We start from the raw sequence: 22586 nt of genomic DNA on the forward strand, positions 1-22586 counted from the left end.
AAATTTTATTTTGTTTTGCAGGAGCAACTGTTTCTCGAAGGCACATCTTGTCGTAAATTCCCGAAATGTGAAGTAGATAAAACAGCTGACAACTGATGAAGGGTCGTTCATTATGTTACTTGTCTTGTTTTCCATATGTTTCTTTCGTTGTTCGCGAAAAAAGTTCATATTCCATGTTTTCGTATTTCGTATTTCATGTTGTTTACGATTTATGATGCCCTGTACCCATATATGCATATGTATATACATATATATGCATGTACATATATGTATATATATATATGCACATATATATTATTTATATTATATTATATTATATTATATGCATGTATATATTTATATACATATATATATATGCATGTATATATATATAGATACATGTATGTATATATATACACAGGCATCTATATATATATATATATATATGTATATATATATATATATATATATATATATATATATATATATATATATATATATATTTTTTAATTTATTTATTTATTTATGTGTTTCAGCCAAGTGGCTGACATCTATTTATATATATACTAGCAGTATAACCCGACCTTGTTCGGGTGTGACTTATTATGCCATCTACGATAAGTCTTGCTAGCTGAAAATCAACTAGAAAAGAAAGCTTTACAACGAAACAACTCTTATGATGTAAATATGTTCATAATTCAAAAGACGATGAAATTAATAGGGAAAGTCTGAAGGCTGTTTTGCGTAAAATTATTAAGGATACGTAAATTTCATCCGTGTAATTGGCTATAGAAATGCCAGTGCAAAACAACTTTTTGCGCTGCCCTGATTAAGCATAGCAGGGTAATCCCTTTTCACAGGAACTAGGATGGCAATTTGTGATGAAGCAATTGCTGGCGATCTGTTGCTAAACAGTTTTGCCAGAATTCTATCAGATTGGGCAGAAGGTGTTGATGCACCATTTTGTATTATGTTCAAAGTAGCTACTGGAATGTGGTGAATTGCTGCAGTCTGTGGCTGTCATTTTAAACTGGTTGCTGTCTTTCCCCAGCAAACTCTCTTCTTTGGAGGCATAATCTATGTATATATTAAACAGAACAACAAAAGTTATAATAGATGGCAGGGTCGGTACTTTTCACATATCTGTAATTTTTCAGGTTAGCACCCGCACGATTACCCAACCCTAATCCTAAACCTAATCCTAGCACTAACCCTAACACTAACCCTAAACCCTAACCCTAACCCTAACCCTGCCCCTAAAAAACGTAACCGTAACATTAATCCTAAACCCTAACCCTAACCCTAAAACCTTAACCCTAACACCCTAGTGAAAATCGTGGTAAATTTACAAAACATTGACGAACATGAGTTATATTTTACTGAATGATTGTGTACTTGCACGTGTATGCGTTTGAGAGAGCGAGAGAGGAAGAGGTAGAGAGAGGGGGAGAAAGGAATAGAGGTAGTTAAAAGTTTTCTTATGACTGCTTCTCTTCACTGCCTATTACTTCATTAGCAATCTAAGGATGCACATAAGCACATAATAGAGAAAAATGAAACAAATATGGACGACTTGCTCCGAAACACCACCGAATGGGGAACATTTCTCAAAAATAACCTGCAGTTGTTTCCTTCAAAATTCCTACATGCTTGAAATGTACATACATCAAGGTACATTTGTACAAAATTTCATGAAAAAAATATTCATTTCCCTGGAAGTTAAGACGAATTTAAGTGGAATTTCCGAATATTGTACCCCACCCCCTTCCAAAACACTTTCACCAAAATTTTTTGTATATTTGGAATCTACATAATAAATAATATATGCATAGAAAATTTCATTAAAAAATATTCATTTTTATGAAAGTTATGACCTTCCAAAGTTGGGGGATACAACTCCGTAGTTATGCCATCAATGTTTTGTAAATATACCACGATGTGAATGATTGTGTTTACTTGCACGTGTATACGTTTGAGAGAGCGAGAGAGGAAGAGGGGGTGAAATGAATAGAGATTGAGAGCAATGTGTATGTTGTTGTCACATGTCATGTATGTGTGGTTGTGTGTGTTTTTACGTATCTGTTATGAAAAATAGGTAAAGAATACTGAGATGAAAGTTTAATCTATGACGTTGTATGTATCACTTTCCCTCTCTCTCCCTCTCCCTCTTTTACTCCTACTCTCTATATTTTTATGTTGAGCGCGTGTGTAAGAATGGCGTTCCAGGTAGAAGGGATGAAATATAAAAGTTGCTAGAAACAACAGCCAAATCTCCCTTAAATCACACAAAGTAAACGGAATTTTAAAAATCTAATTACTGCACTGGAAAGGTCACATCGAGAAAATTCCATTGATGTAAAAGTTTTTACGAAAAAGTGGAAAATGTGGATTTCTATAAACTTTCAAAAAGGCTTCACACAGACACACAACTTCAGATTTATATATTAAGATGTATATATATGTACATATATATACATGTATATATATGTACATATATATACATGTATATATACATGCATATGTATATACATGTATATAAATATGTATATATATATATTTATATATGTATATAAGCATGTAATTATATAAATACATATATATATATATATATATATGTACATATATTTAAATAATATTTATATATATATATGTATACATATAATTAAATAATATATTTATATATATATCTATATATATATACATACATTCATACGTATGCATATATGGGTACAGGTCGTCACCAACAGTAAACAACATGAAATACGAAAGCAAATGAGTTCAAAACGCAAACAACGAAGGAAACAAATGGAAAACGAGACAAGTAACATAAAGAACGATCCTTCATCAGTTGTCAGCTGTCTATCTACTCCTCATTTGTAGCAGGCGTTGATAGACCGCAGGACAGGGAAGACATATTGTTCCCTGTTTCCTGTCCAGGCTTGTTTCTTCGCGTTCGCTAACACAACCTCATTTAAGCTTAGCCGCCCTTCTTGTTTGTTTTCACTGTTCTGTTTTTGTCCTGTGTCCACGTATGAATATGTATATACGTATACATGTAAGTATGTACGTATTCGTATGTATGTATGTATATGTATATATATATATATATATATATATATATATATATATATATATATATATATATATATATATATATATATATATATATATATATATATATTATTTATATTATTATATGATTGAACGCCACGCATCCTTTTCCAAGTAAGTTTTAGCTTAATAACTCCGATGCAACAATATTCTTCATATTACTCTTTTGTTTTCACCCTTCCTTTCTGTTTTTCTTTTACCTCCTCTTCTCCTACTTCTCTATCCTTTTGCTCTTTCGTTTTCTCTCTTGTTTTATTTTGTTCTAGGGTTATGTGTGAAGATGTATGTGGGGTATTCTGAAGTCTGGTGTAGTATTTCGGTTGACTTCCCTTAATGTTCGTATGTCTATTTCCTTTGCTCGTTTAATGGCGTCATTTATTAATGGTATTGGGTAATGTCTTTTGATTAGTATTGATCTGAGTTCAAGGAGTCTTCGTTCACGAATATAGGTGTCCGAAACTATGGTACAGATTCTTTTCGCTATATTATAAGGTATATTAATTTTTATGGGTTTGGCCTGGCATGAGTTGAATAATAGGTACTGTTTAGAATCTGTGGGTTTATAGAAGATGTCTGTTTCGATGTGGTTATTGACTATCATAATTAGGATGTCAAGAAAAGGGAGTTGTTTGTTGCTGTGCTCCATGGTAAATTTATGTTGCTATTGACATTGTTAAGCATTATTTTGAAATCGAGGAGTTTGTCCATGCTATCTTTCCAAAGTATAAAGCAATCATCTAAATACCTCTTCCAGTTCTCCTTTAAATAGCATTGAAATGAGGTGCCATATTTTTGTAGTGATGATTGGTACATTTTAAGTTCTAGGTAACCCATTACAAGGTTCGCAATCACTGGGGCAGCTCGGGTTCCCATTGCAATTCTACATTTTTGTCGATAGTAGACTGTATCGAACATGAAATAATTGTTCAGTAGGATGAATTTGAGTGCTGCGATTATGAATCTATGGTTGATGCGTCCTGGGATCTCTTCTGGGTATTTTTCTAGTCAGAAGGTGATTGCTTCTATACCATAATCGTGTGGGATATTGGTGTACAGGTTCACCACATCGAATGATACAAACAGGGTTCCTTCATTTATTGTCTTCGGGAGGTGGTTAAGCATGACTAAGTCATCCCTGATGAAGCTTTTCACATATATTAGAAACGTGTTGAGTAAGATCTCGAGGAAGTTGCTCAAACCAGAAGTTGCAAGGCCAGAAATGATGGGTTTCAGTTTGAGGTCAGTAGGGTGGAACGCTAATGCATAGGCTTGGAGAAACTTTATACACACACACACATACAGATACATATATATATATGTATAAATAAATATATGTATATATATATATATGTATATATATATATATATATATATATATATATATATATATATATATATATATATATATATATATATATATATATATATATATATATATATATATATATATATACATGTATATGAATGCATATATGTGTGTGTACGTGTGTGTGTGTGTGTGTGTGTGTGTGAGTGTGTGTGTGTGTGTTTTTATATACTCAAACTTATATATGTAGATATATATACACATACATATATACAGATGTACATACACATGTAAAATGAATAGGTAAATAGAGGGAGACGTAGAGAGATAAGCAATGAAAAAGAAATACAAATAAAAACACGGATCAATTCATAACTACACATAAGTTGAAACAAAAGCTCTCAAATGGCTTAATCAATAGTTAGAGAGTGAGGGAGGTGAAAGAGAATGTGCGAGAGCGAGAAATAGATAGATAGATAGATAGATAGATAAATAGATGGATAGATAGATAGATAGATAGATAGATAGATAGATAGATAGATAGATAGATAGATAGATAGATGGTAAGGGGAGAGAGACGATAGCTTATAAATGAAGTTCCATTGCAACATGCCTTTCCAGTTTACCAATAAGCAGGTCACATACTTCCATTACAAAAGTAATTACTTACAACTACATACCATCTAAATTTTACTTTCACACACATTTAGACATCTGTTTGATTCTTATTTTCTTTATTGTTCTCGCTTTGCTTTCAACATTGATGGCAGACCTCGTCAGAGTAATGCGAAATGTCTCCTGCATGTGCGACCCTACAGAATTAAAGAGACATATACAACATTTTGTCCACCGCATGCAGTTCTCAGGTTACAGCCATAAAGAAAGGATCAGGGTATACAAAGGAGCTATGAAGAAGTTTGAAACAATCAAACGCAACGATAGGAATGGGATTTGCCCACTCTATAGGAGCAAATCATGGAACACCATAGAAAGGACTAAGAAGAAAATAGGGAAGGCAAGCTCATGGTACGATAACCACAAGTACCAGAGCGTCATGTTCGTCGACACCACCCCTAGAGGCGAACTGGCGTACCGCTTTAGAAGGGCCCTAGACAAACTTAAGCTAAGAATTAAGGTTGTTGATAGGCCAGGCAACCCTATTAAATCCCTTATCAGTAGAACATACCCTTTCAGTAGAACCCCCTGCAATGATAGGAACTGTATCGTATGTAGATTTAGCCCACAAACGAACTGCAAAACCAGAAATGTGGTCTATAGTATAAGATATACAGAGGGACGATGCAGAAATAAGACAATGACATATGTAGGCGAAACAGCAAGGAGCATAGGGGAGCGGGCAAACGTACATTGGAGGGAACTTAAGGAAGGGAAGAACTCATCAGTTCTGTACCAGCACGCTGAGCAAGAACATAGAGGCTCAATCAACAACATAGAAATTAAAATCTTATCTACACATAGCAGTGATGCAGCACTTAGACAAATTACTGAAGCTACACACATATTAGAAGAGAAACCTAGCCTGAATAGGAAACTAGAATGGAACACTAACACACACCACTAACAAACCACAAACCACAGCATGTGACAACATGTTACCCATAAACCAATAATAATATGAACAAAGTATAATACAATACATAGATAAACAAATGGAATTAAATACTACATACGTTAACAAAATTTAATTAAACACAAAAAGAAACAAAAAACACACACACACACATGAACAAATAAATAAATAAAAACAAATACAAACGAACACGTATTAACAGAGTATATAGGTGATACAGACACTGCCCATACACACATGCACTTACAAAAGACACAGACACATTGAAGGACACGCATGCGTAGACACATACAATAGGAATACAAAATACAAAATGGCTGATAGTTAGCAAGGTGAGACACACGTAAGAAGGAAGGAAACAAAGGACCACTGATGAGGTCACAGAAGTGTGACGAAAGAACTCTGGCCGAAATAAGATTAAGATTAATGTAATATAAAGCTGAAGCAAATTAACACCAAATATACAGTGCGTGTGTTTTTATTGGCTAAACTGGCAATATGACCATCCCCAAGTACAACAACATCTGTTTCAACACACGATTTCACATAAAAAATCTTGCAAAACAAATATATATATATATATATATATATATATATATATATATATATACGACGGGCATCTTTCAGTTTCCGCCTATCCAATTCACTCACAAAGCTCTGGTCGGTCCGAGGGTATAGTAGAAGACACTTGCCCAAGGTGCCTCACAGTGGGACATATATACATATATATATATATATATATATATATATATATATATATATATATATATATATATATATATATATGTATTTGGGTTACAGGATCCTTAATGAGAACTTTGTGCTGAAACAGAATTTGCTGTATGCCTGGTGTGGAAGTTGTCATTATGATAATAATAAACACACTCCCCGGTTGCATGTGCTTATTACCGGTATATAAACCCGATATATCAGGTTGAGTTAAAAGTTGTTTTTTTTCCGAATTTTATTCCTTATTTTCATACATATGATATAAAAATTTATTCTTTATTTTACAGCTTTGATAATGAGTGGTGAAAAAATTGCAATTAGGGCCATTTTAAACTATTAAAGAAAAAAGGACTGAGTGCAATGGCAGCAGCGAAAGAAAATAATGATGTGGAAGACCCAGGAATTATTAACGAACGTGTGACAAAAAACTGGCTCAGGCGTTTCAAGGAAGGTGACACCAACCTTGAAGAGAGACCAAGGTCAGGGAGACCTCTTGTCGAAACGAGGCCTTGAAATGGTTGAACATAAGCACAAACACTCGTACATTGTCGATAGAACATGGTTCTACACAAAGCACCATCAATCGACACCTCCAAAAGCTCAGCCTTGTGAACAGGCGCTATCATATAACCAATGACGAGGCTCAACTACGTGTGAACATTTGCAAATAACTGCTGTCAAATCCTCGAGATGCCTGTGTTTTGGTATCGAACTGTATCTGGGGATGAAAACTGGATCTATTTTTCTAATCCTAATCAGAGGAGTCAGTGTCTTCGTTCTGGCCAGTCTTCAGAAGCTGTAGTCAAACAAAGACAGTGTGAACAGAAGTTCATTTATGTGTTTGGTGGAATTTCGAGGTGGGTGTTGCACTTTGAGCTTGTCCCACATGTTCATGCTGTAAACACAAACCTGTGTGGTCAAAAACTGCAGCAAGTATATGGAAAGCACGCACTTCTACAGCATGAGAATGGAAGGCACGTACTTCTATAGCATGACAATACCTTAACAAACTTGAGCGTCTGGAAATGTTGCCTAACCCTTCCTACAGTCCACACCTTGTACCATCGCAGCACCTTTTCAGAGTCATGGCTCATTTCTTTCACGGGCGGAGGTCCAACCATGGTGCAAGGAGTTTTTAAATCTAAACCACCCAAATGGTATAGGCGTGGAACTGAGCATCTGGCACAAGCATGGCAACAGACAATGGAATATAACGGGATATATTTTTATATATAAATGCTTTACATATGTAATTTGTTTGAACTATTAAAGCTTGAAATATGCAGAAGTGGCTGCATGGTAAGAAGCGTGCTTTCGAACGAGATGGTTCTGGATTCAGTTCCACTGCGTGACGCTTGGGTTGTGTGTCTTCTACTATATACCTTCGGGTTAACCAAAACCTTTTGAGTGGGATTGGGAGACAGAAACTGAAAAAAGTCCATCATATATATATATATATATATATATATATATATATATATATATAGAGAGAGAGAGAGAGAGAGAGAGAGAGAGAGAGAGAGAGTCAGCGGTTAGGGCAGCAGACCCGCGGTCGTGGGATCGCTGTTTCGATTCCCAGACGAAGCGTTGTGAGTGCTTTTTGAGCAAAAACACCTAAAGCTCCAAGAGGCTCCGGCAAGGGGTGGTGGCGAACCCTGGTGTACTCTTTCACAACTTTCTTTCTTCCTGTTTCTGTTGTACCTGTATTTCAAAGGGCCAGCCTTGTCACACACTGTGTCACGCTGACTCTCCCCGAGAACTACGTTAAGGGTACACGTGTCTGTGGAGTGCTCAACCACTTGCACGTTAATTTTACGAGCAGGCTGTTCCGTTGATCGGATCAACTAGAACCTCCGTCATCGTAACCGACAGGGTGCCACTATATATATATATATATATATATATATATATATATATATATATATATATATATATTGATTGATTGATTGATTGATTCATAGGTATATATATTCATTCCATATCGTTCACTTTGTGGTAGCTTTGAAAGTTGGATATAAAATGTATGTGATGCTCTATATGCTCATCACTTTCATCAAGTTTTTTTTTATTGAATCCTTCAAGATTGGTTGCCACATACTACCAGTCATAAGGAGAACCTATCTTCTTTACACCAACTGGTGATACAGACAATTCTTGAAATATAATATTTTATCGTGAAAGACTTTCTAAGAAAAAAGATCATTCATATTTCTTGTATACTGTGTATGTATGGTTAAAACTCCATTTATTTTCAATTGTATAAATGCCATGTTGAAATAATTTAATTATAATTGCTATGATCATTGTCGAGTACTTAGGTGACAGAATATCTTGCTAAGACTAATTGTTTTCTACATTATGGAATACGTGTGTGTATATTTGTATATACACGATCGTTAGATTGTGATATCAATTCCTAGACCGTGTGGTGTGTTGTTTTCTTGCACAAAACACTTGGTCTCAGGTTGCTCTGCAATCACTTCGATACTTGATGCGTGATACACAGTGCACCTATTCAGACGACGTCGATTTGATGGAGAGAATGAGCTAATGTGATCACTATAAACATCATTTGTGTAGTTGTTCAGCAAAATCGGAACACATATACGTCATTTTGACTGGAGAGTCCATCATGTATATAAGATGGCTGCCTACTCGTGACCGAAGAAGACAATCACTGACCATTGCCCATGTAAAACACCAACAATGACTGTGCATGAAGTTAATGTACCAGACAGTTTTACCTGGGTTCGATGCTTGAGCTTCCATGCTTGCCGTGGTGTCTTCCTGCTCGATCTGGCTTTCGATAGTCACCACGCCGGTGATTGCACAGCCTAAAAGGCTTGCACCGCACCCCTCAGTCACTCCGCATTCTACTGACATGGCCCAAGCGTGGGCAAGCTATCTAGTACCAATATGCTTTCTCAGACTCAAGAATGTGGGGGCGCCATGATCTCTAGTGCGAGAAAAAAATTTCAAAATATTCAATGCCATTCTCTGCACATCTGGTTTTATATCAGAGTGACCTACTCCTACAGAAATGTTTTAGCAAAAACTGAGGGGTGTCTCACAGCCAGTGGTCTTCTAGTACGACGGACATCAACCTAGAATTTCTATGGGTCTGTACTATTGCTAGATATTCATTGTACCTACACTAGGTTCATCCGTCCTTTTGACATGTCTTGATTTTAGTCTTGCTAGGTTTCCAGCAACCCTCCTCACCATGCACAATTGCCAGCATCTTCAAATTTGCAAACTAGAATACCATACTGATGAGGAAATGAAAGGTTTTCACTGTTCTGATCCAGAAACGCGTCTATGATTAACTAAGACTGGTTAGTTTCGTTATTTTTTCTTTTTGTTTTGCCTTTGTGAGTTACAAGCATTGCTATCTGTTGGAGTTTTAGCACTTTAGCCGCTATTTCTGAACTTCGGTATGTGGTGAAGCAACTGTTGCTGATCCCTTAATTATATATATATATATATATATATATATATATATATATATATATATATATATATATATATATATATATATATATATATATATATATATATTTATTTATTTATTTATTTATGTATGTATGTATGTATGTATGTATGTATGTATGTATGTATGTATGTATGTATGTATGTATAAAGAGAGAAAAGGATAAAGAGAACAATGGCAAAGTTAGAAATATATTTTATGGAAAAAGTCTTACAGCTGTTTCAGGGAAAATCCAATGTATTCCTTCATCGGAGACAGAAATAGTACAGGAATGGATTATTATATCTATAAGAGGAGAGTTGTAGTAGGAGGTGAGAGTGATGCGCTGAAAAAAGAACAGAGAAGAAACAGTACTTGGAGTGTAGCTTCATTCCAGTAGTAAACATCCGTGTAAATGGTCCTTGTGGGTATTTTCCGGAGATAATTGTAGTAGTAAAGGTGGATATATATCATATCGTGTCCGGAGTATACTGTACGTTGTTTACTCAAAGGATAGCCCAAATCAGCGCATCACTCTCACTTCCTACTACAAATATCCTTTTATAGATGTAATAATCCATTCCTCTACTATTACCGTCTCCGATGAAGGGATACATTGGATTTTTCCTGAAACAGCTGTAAGACTTTATCCATAAAATATATTTCTAACTTTGCCATTGTTCTCTTTATCCTTTTCTCTCTTTATACATACACACGCTAATACACAACCTATGTTATAATCCCCACTCATGTTTATACAACGAAAGGGGCAAAACTAGCCGGTATACAGTACTTACTTGGTATTACCTGAATCTTTGGGTTTGGTTGAATCCAATGCCCTTCATAACCTTATATATATATATATATATATATATATATATATATATATATATATATATATATATATATATATATATATATAAATATATATATATATATATATATATATATATATATATATATATATATATATATATATGTACGGTGTATATATATATATATATGTACAGTTGTTTCTGCTATAGGATACAATGAATTCATAGTTGAGCGCTTGAGTAACATCGGAATCTGCAATATGAAGTGCACTTTATATTCGAGGCTCCGATCAATCTATAAGTCCACCTATAAATCCAACTATAAGACAACTGCATCGTATAGCAGAAACAGCTGTAAGCTAATGAAGTTCATAAGGTAATAGTTTATTCTATTGTCATCTTGTTTTCTAATTTTCTTATGTTCTTAATTACTGCTGTGTACTCGACTAACGCTTCATTCTATACTATATGCATATTGAGTACTCCACTTGGTTATTAGTATCGCAATGCCTAAGCAGCCCCTCCCCCTGTTTGCAATATATATCGGGTGCAGATTGCATCTGTAACCAGCTGGAGGAGGCATCATCTTGGGGTTAAAGACGGTTGTAAAGTCCGATTCGTATGGAACAACCAAGTTTGAAGTGGTGACAAACCTTATCACGCTAAATAGCTACTACTTTCATCTCTTATAGAGATTTTCTAAATACTTTGTTATATATATAGGCGCAGGGGTGGCTTATAGGCACAGGTACAAAAATGGAGACGCCAAGCCAGTTGAGACTTAAATTGAGACGTCCGCGCAGCTGGAAGTGACATGTGTGTGTGTGTGTGTGTGTGTGTGTGTCCGAACGCGCGTACGAATGCACGTACATATGTATGTATGTGTGCATGTATGTATGCGTGTATGTATGTATGTATGTGTGTTTGCATTCATACATATAAATATATGCAGATAAACAGATAGAGACATAGATAGACTAGAGAGATAGCTAGAAAGACCTTCAATTATGTCGAGGTATGAGAGCGAGAGAGCTGAAGCAAATAATTGGAATATGAAACAGTGAATTAATCATACCAAAGACGATGAGAATATAAACAATATGTAAAAGACACACACAAATCCAAACACATCAACACACACACACACACACACACACACACACACACACACACACACACACACACACACACTCCCTGAAAACACATACACACTCGCATGCATAAAATCAATGTAATCTATCATTTCTTATTCAAATAGATTCAAATATATATGCATTTGCGTTTGTGTGCGATATGCATACAAACATGCATACATATATATATATATATATATATATATATATATATATATATGCATATGAACATATATCATGCATATACATATACATGCAAACATACACATATACATAAATGTGTGGGTGTGGGTGTTTGTGTGTGGATGTGGGTGGGTGTGAGCGTGCGTGCGTGTATGTGTCTGTGTGTGTCTGTGTGTGTCTGTGTGTCTGTGTGTGTTTATATGTGTTTATAGGTACATTGATGCTTACAACATTTTGTCCACCGCATGCAGTTCTCAGGTTACAGCCATAAAGAAAGGATCAGGGTATACAAAGGAGCTATGAAGAAGTTTGAAACAATCAAACGCAACGATAGGAATGGGATTTGCCCACTCTATAGGAGCAAATCATGGAACACCATAGAAAGGACTAAGAAGAAAATAGGGAAGGCAAGCTCATGGTACGATAGCCACAAGTACCAGAGCGTTATGTTCGTCGACACCACCCCTAGAGGCGAACTGGCGTACCGCTTTAGAAGGGCCCTAGACAAACTTAAGCTAAGAATTAAGGTTGTTGATAGGCCAGGCAACCCTATTAAATCCCTTATCAGTAGAACATACCCTTTCAGTAGAACCCCCTGCAATGATAGGAACTGTATCGTATGTAGATTTAGCCCACAAACGAACTGCAAAACCAGAAATATATCAAGCACACATACGTATACACAAATATACTCTGGCCGAAATAAGATTAAGATTAATGTAATATAAAGCTGAAGCAAATTAACACCAAATATACAGTGCGTGTGTTTTTATTGGCTAAACTGGCAATATGACCATCCCCAAGTACAACAATATATATATATATATATATATACATACATACTAATATAACGATAAAATTTTATTAAAAAACTTTATAAGTGGCCAGCATATGAAAAATACCTTATTTATAATTGTATTTATATTTTTCACCTTAAAAGGTATTTTACATATGCTGGTCACTGATAAAATTTTTTAATAAAATTTTATCCTTATATTAGTAGTAAATTCATTCTCATTCACTACGGGACTGGTTTCCTGAACGACTACGCTTGTGTTGATACTTGCTACGGAGTTTTTATTTGGATATATTAGGGGTATTTAAATGTATTCATGACTTTGCATCAGATTTTCCGTGGGCATGTCTAAATATTTCATTTATTTTCATTTCGTGCTCCTCGCTGATGAAGGAATAATCCTTTTTGGATTAATCCAGAAATCGGAACCGATTCGAGGATAATTATATTTTTATGAATTTCTTTTAGTTTGCTTTACTCGTTTCGACACGTGGTGTAATAGTATAAGTGAATATTTTATGTGGTTAGACGAGTTAGCGTCAATTTTTCAACATATTGGCGAAGAAAATTTTTCCTTTGCCCTTATATATAATTATATTTATACATACATAACTACATACATACATACATACACACATACATACATACATACATATATACATACAACCATGTATTCAAAGTTTCTGAACGAAAATTATAGGAGTACTCAATACATAATGTAGAGTATATTGTTAATTGAAACTATGCATTTTCTCGCGATTTGAGTTTTCGTGACTAGGATCATTCAGTCGATATTTTTCTTTGACAATCTACCATTCATCCAATCTTTCCTTCTCTTTACACCTCTATCTATCCTATCCTTTTGTCTTTCTATACATCTGTCATTCTCTTTTATATCTTCTTTTCCAAATGTTTTTACGTTTCTTTCTTTTCTTCTCTTTATTTCTTTGTTTCTCTTTCTTTCTTTCCCGCCTTACCACTCTTCTTTCTTTCTTTCATCATCATATGGTATAGTCTTCTTTTAACCTTTCTACTTTAATTCCCCCTCCTCCCTCCCTCCTTCCATCCCTCTGTCTTTCTCTCTCTCTCTCTTTCTCCCTCTCTCTCCTTTTGTGCTACCCTTTTATTTCCTATCAACAATTCTAGAAGAAATAGAACTAAATCACATTCACATCCTCAATGAAATGGCAATTTCTTTCTTTCATTTTAGCAAATTTCCGGTCATTAAGCAAAATCTAAGCCGACTAACTTGCTTCTTCTGTACTTCAGTTTTCTCTCCCACCTTCCCCTACACTACCTCCTCTGCCTCCACAATGTCTTCCATTGCTTCTACTGCCTCCACTGTCCTCCATGCTCTCTGTACCTTCACACTCACTATTACCTCCACTGCTTTCTACCACTTCCTCTGCCCTCGCGCCTTCCATTACCTCCATTGACTTTTCTGGATCAGTGACGCCTACAGTTTCTAGGATGGGGAGATGCGTGACGGAGAGGGAGTTGTGTGACGGAGAGGGAGTTGCGTGACTGAGGGAGAGTTGCGTGACGGAGAGGGAGTTACATATACAGCATTAATTTGCCGCTTTTTTTCTGTTTTCATAATCATCTCAATTTTATTTCTATATCGAAGTCATTTCAATAGTGGAACTGCTTCTCTACTTACCTACCTACCTACCTACCTACCTACCTCTCTTACTTACTCACTCTCTGTCTCTGTCTCTGTTTCTATCTGCCTGCCTGTCTGTCTGTCTACCTGTCTGTCTGTCTATTTGTCTTTCTGTCTCTCTCTCTGTCTCCCTCTCCCCACTCTCTCCCTCTATCTCTCTCTATATATATATGTACGTATGCATATACACATATATGTATGTATGTGTGTGTATGTATGTATGTGTTCTTATGCATACACACGTACATATTTAAGCATATATCTCTTCAATTTTCTCTCTCCCCATGTGAACGTGTGTATGTGTGTGTGTGTGTGGGTGTGTATGTATGTGTGTGTCTATTTAGCAAAGGACAGTTGTTATTTCCCAATCAATGGATCAATGTTCCTCAAATCATCATTACATTGTTGTACGGATATGATAAAGTAAAAGTTTATGAAAATTCAATGGCAAAACAATGATGACACTGTGTGTGTATGTGTGTTTGTGAGTGCGTGCATGTGTGGTGGAATGTGTGTATGTCTCTGTGTGAGTATGTGTGCATGTGTATATGCATGTGTGCATGAGCGTATGCATGTTCGTAATGACTGAATTGCAGCACAATGTAGGTTGTATGTCTCTGTGTGTACGTGTATGTGTGTTAATGTTTAAGTGTCTATGTATTTATGTATGTATATATATATATATATATATATATATATATATATATATATATATATATATAAATGTGTGTGTGCGTGTATGTGTGTGTGTGTGTGTGTGTGTGTGTACATATACGAGAATATATGCGCAAACATGCGTATATGTGTAAGTGTCCGTGTATGCGTGTGTGGCTATGCATGTATATTTGTGTATACGTATGTGTGCTTGATATATTTCTGTTTATAGATGATGTGTATATATGCCGAATTTGTATGCGTGTTTATGTATGTAGATACATATATGTGTATTTGCATGTTTATACGTTTGTGTATGCATGTGTGTAAGAGATAGCGAGAAAGAGGAGATAGTTGCACCGGGGTTATTTTTTAATATTCTCTGTCTAATCTTTTCTAATTAATTACTCTAAATCATAATTAAAACACTTATTTACAAATACATCAACTGAACTGACTGATTCTTAGTTCCATTAAAGAAGGAAGAGCAAACATAATATCTTAAAATACTTCAAATGAATTGTTTTGCTGTTATTTTATCAGATTTGGGGAAAAAATCGTTTTTTTTTTTTTTTGGTAGCTTCATCCCCGATGAAGATATTACGAGAGTGGAGCTGCTAGTGGCAGCGTGAGTGTGGGGGTCAATAATAAAGAGCGGAGGGGGGCATGTGAAGGGGAGTAAATATCGACAGAGATGGACAGACGTATCTACAATGGCGTTAGAGATAAATATGAAAGTTAGGCGAAATGTGATGTTGAATAAAATGAAGAAGTGAGTTCTAGAAAATGTTATAATAGCGCTGATAGAACTCTCTATCTTTATTTCCTCGTCCGTTGTTTCTCCAGTTATCTATCTGTCTTTGTCTCCACCCACTCTCTCTCCCCCACTCCCTGATGGCGGTTTCAACCAGAAATGTTAGTTTTCTTTTCCCCTTTCAGCAAACTTTACTTTCCTCAATCCGGAGTTGATAAATGAAGAAAATGGGTGATGGGCACTGAATTCTTTTCTGACTAAATGATAAAAGAAAAGAGAAAAAGTTACTTCACTGTTAACATTCTGCATCAAGTACTTACCAATACAGACCTTCACTAGTTTCCTCAGATTCTATATTCTCTTTCCTCTGACGATTCCATCTGAAATGATACAGAAATCTACTTGACATCATACTCAGTTAACAAAAGATTATCTATACGTTTGCTTTGCCTCCTAGAAATAGCAGCTTAACCTGTCTTAAAATGTGCTCAACCTGTTTTTTAAAAAAATCCATCAGATTATGCATCCGAAGAAATATATACATATACATGGATGCTCACACATACATACATGTGCATCCGCACTCACATATTTGTGAAAATGCGGGATAATCACGGATGGAAGGCACTTTATCATAGATCTACTCTATAAAGTATTAACTAAGTATAACGATATAGGGAAATTTACCTGGAAAGTCTTCATACTAGATTTCGCAATCAACAGCAGTGCAATTCCGAAAATCCTTTGATCTCAATGTTCATGGACCCGGGCGGCAGGTTGGTGGTCCTAGATGTTAATGATAGCGAAGGTGACGCCATTAGACTGGTGGTCGTCTATGCCCCTACAAGATCTGAAAGGCCAGAATTCTTCAGGTGTCTAGAAACATTGCTGGGAACGTCTCGAAGTTTAGTACTTAGAGTGTTCTTATCGTATGGTAGTTATTTTATAATAGTTTTCCAGCTGTACGTATTATTATTATTATTATTATTATTATTATTATTATTATTATTATTATTATTATTATTATTATTATTATTATTATTATATTATCATTGTTATTATTATTTTCTCTTTATCACAGGTTTTGTTGGAACTCCTGTAGTCTTGCATGCGTGGCGAATTTACTACCGGCAGCCTACAGTGCCATGCTATTCGTTCTTTTCAGCTGTCTAATACTTTCCTGATTATTTTAGCCATAGCAAAGAGGCAAGCCTTTTGTAACAATTCTACTGCGCTCTCTATTCCAATTAATCCTTTATATTCCTCTTGATACCTTCTGATACAATAATTGGCACTATCTTCACCTTCTTAATATTCTATAGCCGGGCTATTTCATACTTAAGAGGGATGTATCTATCTATCTTTTCGTCTTCTTTCTTGACTATTCGTGGTTCAAAGGGGCATGCAACATCAACTATATAACATATGGAGTACACCTTGTCCACCACTACTAGGTCCGGTTTGTTATGCTCTAGCGCCTGATCTGTTTGGATTGGGAAATCCCAGAGGATTTTGCTAGTCTCCGACTCCGTCACTCTCTGCAGTTTGGGCTCATACCACGTTTTGCCTCTCTCTTAGCCTCCGCTTTTCGCACAGTTTTTATTGTAGCACTTTCGCTACCTGGTCGTGTCACCATCACTTCTAGTGGTTTTGGTTAAATCTAGGGCATTCGTTCGTGAAATGGGCAAGAATTTCATCCATTCTATTGCAGATACGGCACAGCGGAGAGGTTTGTTCATTCCTAAGGTTGACCATCCAGTTTGTGACCAAAGCTTGGTCTTGCACTGCCAGTAAAGTGCTCTGGGTCTCTTGTTCCTTTCATCAGCCAATCCCACCTATTTTCTCCAGCAACTTCTGTTGTGACTATATGGAATTGATTGTGTAGTCTCTTCTTGCGTAATTCTTCTTCATGTTTTTTTTGCACTTCTTCCTTTGTTTTCCCTTTTTCTCTGCTCTCAATACTCCCTCGTTCCTAACTGTCACTTGCAAGATTTCCTTACTTTGGGCTAGGTATCTCACTAAGCTCTCGAGTTCGATACACACGCAGTCTTCCACACTTATCAGTCCCCTTCCTCCTTTGCCCTTTTCATGTATAGGTGATCATTGTCTGCACGTGGGTGGTGCATCGTATTATTATTATTATTATTATTATTATTATTATTATTATTATTATTATTATTATTATTATTATTATTATTTCTCATAAGGCAGTGAGAACGCTGGGCAGAATGCCTGGCGGTACTTCGTCCAAATTCTGCGAAAGGCCACTTTGCATTTCATTCTTCCGGGGTCGATAGAATAACTACCAGTTGAGCGCTAGGGTCAATGTAATTGACGTACCCACCCCACTGGAATTCTTAGCCTTGTGCCAAAATTTGAAGCCATTATTACTATTTCTTTAATTTCGTGACTTTTCACTATTACGGTAACTTTTCTCACTTTTTCTATATTCTTCTGGTGTTTCAATACTTTTGCCGACAGTTTTCCCAGAAGAGATAAAAACAAAACAATATCGAAAAAAATCTAACAATTTGAATCAATGACAGACAGACGGACATAAAGACAGACAAGCTTGTCATTTTTATCGTAAAGTTGTAAATCGAAATAAATTCATTTGGCGTGAAACAAAAGTCAGTTTTGATTCCGTTGTTTAAATTTGTTTAATTTGAAATTTTGCTTTTGTTATCTATTTTTTGTATTAATTGCTTATGACAAATTGGTCGTAAAAATCACCTTTGCATTTGTTAGTTTCGGGTCAAATCAATAGACATTTCCATTCATTATCATTCTTTATGGCTGATAGTTTTTCATATTCAGTTTCCGTATTTTGAATACAAGAAAAGAAACTAAACATAAAAGACAAAGAAAGGAAAACAGCTTTCGTATTTCTTTTCATTGAAATCATGCAACGTAAAATCACAAAAAATATAAAAGCGCATCATCTTAAGATTGCACCCGTTGAATGTTTGTAGAGTTTGTGTAAGTTTAAAAGAAAGTCACACAAGCAGGTTAACTGATGCAGCGATACGGTTTCGGTTTTCAAATTTGTGTATTCGTGTTTTATTGTGTTAATGACTTCCCCTTTATATACATGCATGCATACATAGATACATACATACATACATACATGCGTACGTACGTATATATATATATATATATATATATATATATATATATATATATATATATTTATATATATATATATATATATATATATATATATATATATATATATATATATATATATATACGTACGCATGTATATACATACATACATACAGACATGCATGGATATATATATATATATATATATATATATATATATATATATATATATATATATATATGTATGTTCAGAATTTATGAAGCGAAACTACATACAGAAAGCAACAATTAAACTCTCTAGTTTACTGTAACATGTACATTTGTATTGTGTACACACACACACACACACACACACACACACACACACACACACACACACACACACACACACATACACATACACACACAGATAAAGATAGAGTGATACGTACATATATGCATACATACGATGATGTACGTATGCATTCATACGCACAGGAAGCATTGAATGTGATAGAAGCATTCAGTGTCACCACGCCCCTAAGTGGCTCGTCAAGTGAAGTCCATTGTCAATGCGATGCTGATTTATTTCATTGATGTGAAACTAATTGTCTATACAGAATTTGTTCTTCCTGGTCAAATTGCTGACCAGACATTTTACTTGGCAGTCATGAAACGTTTGCGAGACAATAACGCCCCGGCCTGTGGAAAAGTGAAGAGTGGTGGTTTCATCATGAGAATGCGCATGCGTACACCGTCTTGAGTGTGAGACAGATTTTGACCAAAACATGGCATAACCCAGCTTACCTACCCTCCCTATTCACCCGGTCTTGCTCATTACGACTTCATTTTGTACTCCTGAATGAAAAAGCCCTGAAAGGAAAACGTTTTGCATATATGGAAGAGGTGAAGAAAAAAAAATACGACGGAGGCGTTAAAAGGTATCACTTCGCAAGCGTTCCAGGACTGCTTCGGACATTGGAAAACGCATCTGGACCGATGCATTGCCTGAAATGGAGAATACTTTGAAGGTGATAAAAGTGTAAACATGTAAGACTAAATGAATAAAATGACATTGCAAAATTCCAGTTTCTTTTGGGTACCCCTCATATATATACACACACACACACACACATATATATATATATATGGATTGCATTAGCCATTCAGTAACACGCAAAGACCGTCAACGTCACTAAACATTTAATTGTAATATGGCGTCAAAATTTTCTTCGCACAAAACTGCAGCCTGTTCATTATCAAAAAAATTCTACTGCATCTCTCTAGTCAATAAATAGGTGCACATAGTGCTATCACTTTAGTTTTAGCATGCGATCAAAATACCTGCTATGCAAGTATATCATACACACACACATACACATACACCTCCCACACATACACATACACCTCCCACACACACACACATGTAGGTCTTTATAACACAGCAAAATAATTCTAGAAGTATATCTTATATAGGGTTTGCCCTTATGCCCAGTGTTATTAAAGCAGTAATCAGTAAGTTGTTCATAAGTATCAATCCTGACAGCAGTTGGTTTGATGTGTCACATTGAGGTTACACATAAATTATACTGTGTGTTCTAGTGCTTTTCTGTTCCATTTACGTGCCTGTTTCTCATCAAAAGACGAACTTCGGCAAGAGGAACTTCTCATATGCTGTAGATTACAACATTAAGGGAGGTCATCACCATTCTGTTTACATTTTATACTTCTTCTTTACCTAGCACGCGTCTTCTTGTATCTGGCATATGGTACTCTGTCTATCAGTTATGGTTATATGACTACGAGGGAAAAGTGGAGTTGAGACTACACAAATTTGCTCCTTTCAAAACAATTATTTAGTGCAGATTGTCCAGTAACAACATTTCTGTTTTCATCCTCAAAGAAATAACCTGAAAATGCATCGATATAACATACATTCCATATATTTGATACGGACTTGTATATTAATTTCATTTAATTTTTTGTAGAAGATACTTTAAAGGAATGGTCCCAAAGAGAATGAAATATGAGAAGCTATACTATAAACTGTTTTAATATTTCATCGACTTCAAAAGAATAAAAACTATAATTCAATTGAAGATTTCTCTAACTGTTATTTTATTCAATCACTGGTGGGTCTAAGCTGTCTAAAATTCATAGATGTATTAGAAATTACTTTAAAAAAATATTTTCCGGTATTTGTTGTCCGCAGTTTAGTAACTTTAGTTCATATATGACTAATATCACCAACAAAATTCTCTGAAAACGAGATGAACTGCTAGCGCTCTTCGTCAGTCTACCACAGAACTATGTGATAAAAAATTATGCAAATAACAAATATAAATAGATCATTTATCAAGGCAGGCATGTATGTATTGTATGTATATGTGTGTGTGCCTGCGTGTGAGTAACGTACATACATACACATAGGCGCGCACGCACGTACACACACATACTTATATATATATATATATATATATATATATATATATATATATATATATATATATATATATATATATATATATATATATATATATATATATTCAAATAAAGATAGTTATGGCCCGTTCATAGGGTTATCCAGGGTTTCGCTTGGCTTTACATACCTCGTATGTGAAGCCAAGTGCTTTATGGACGCAAAACCCTAGGTAACCCTATGAACTGGCCATAACTATATGACTGTAAATACACTACTGCTCTATAACTTAGAGTGTGCTTATCTTTTGTATTTATGATTTACTGACGATATATATATATATATATATATATATATATATATATATATATATATATATATATATATATATATACATATATATATACATATATATATATACATATACATATATATATATACATGTATATACATATATATAAGAACAATATCATTAATACACACAAAGTCCTTAAATGCAAAAGGCAACACAAATCTTTGAAAACATTATTAACCAATTCCAAACTACATACACCACTTCCACCCCCATCAGTTAAAAAATGTGCACGCCCTAATTGTGGTACCTGCCCCTACCTACTTGAAGTCTCTGAATTTACCTTCAAACGAGGAACAAAGTTTAAAATCAAAACCAATTTCTCTTGTTCCTCTGGTAACCTCATTTATGTACTCACTTGCGCAGGTTACCAAAACGTCTATATCGGACAGACGAGCCTCCCATTGCGTAGAAGAGTAGCTGTCCACAAGGAACAAATAAACCTCCCTCAATACCGCCAAATTCCACTCAGTGGCCACATAGACCCTTGCGCCAGAAACAAAAACCCTAAATTCATTATATTCCCTTTCTATCAATGTAAAGACAGA

The sequence above is a fragment of the Octopus bimaculoides genome, chromosome 4 (genome assembly GCF_046866305.1).
Source record: "Octopus bimaculoides isolate indiv1 chromosome 4, ASM4686630v1, whole genome shotgun sequence".
NCBI classification, from domain to species: domain Eukaryota; kingdom Metazoa; phylum Mollusca; class Cephalopoda; order Octopoda; family Octopodidae; genus Octopus; species Octopus bimaculoides.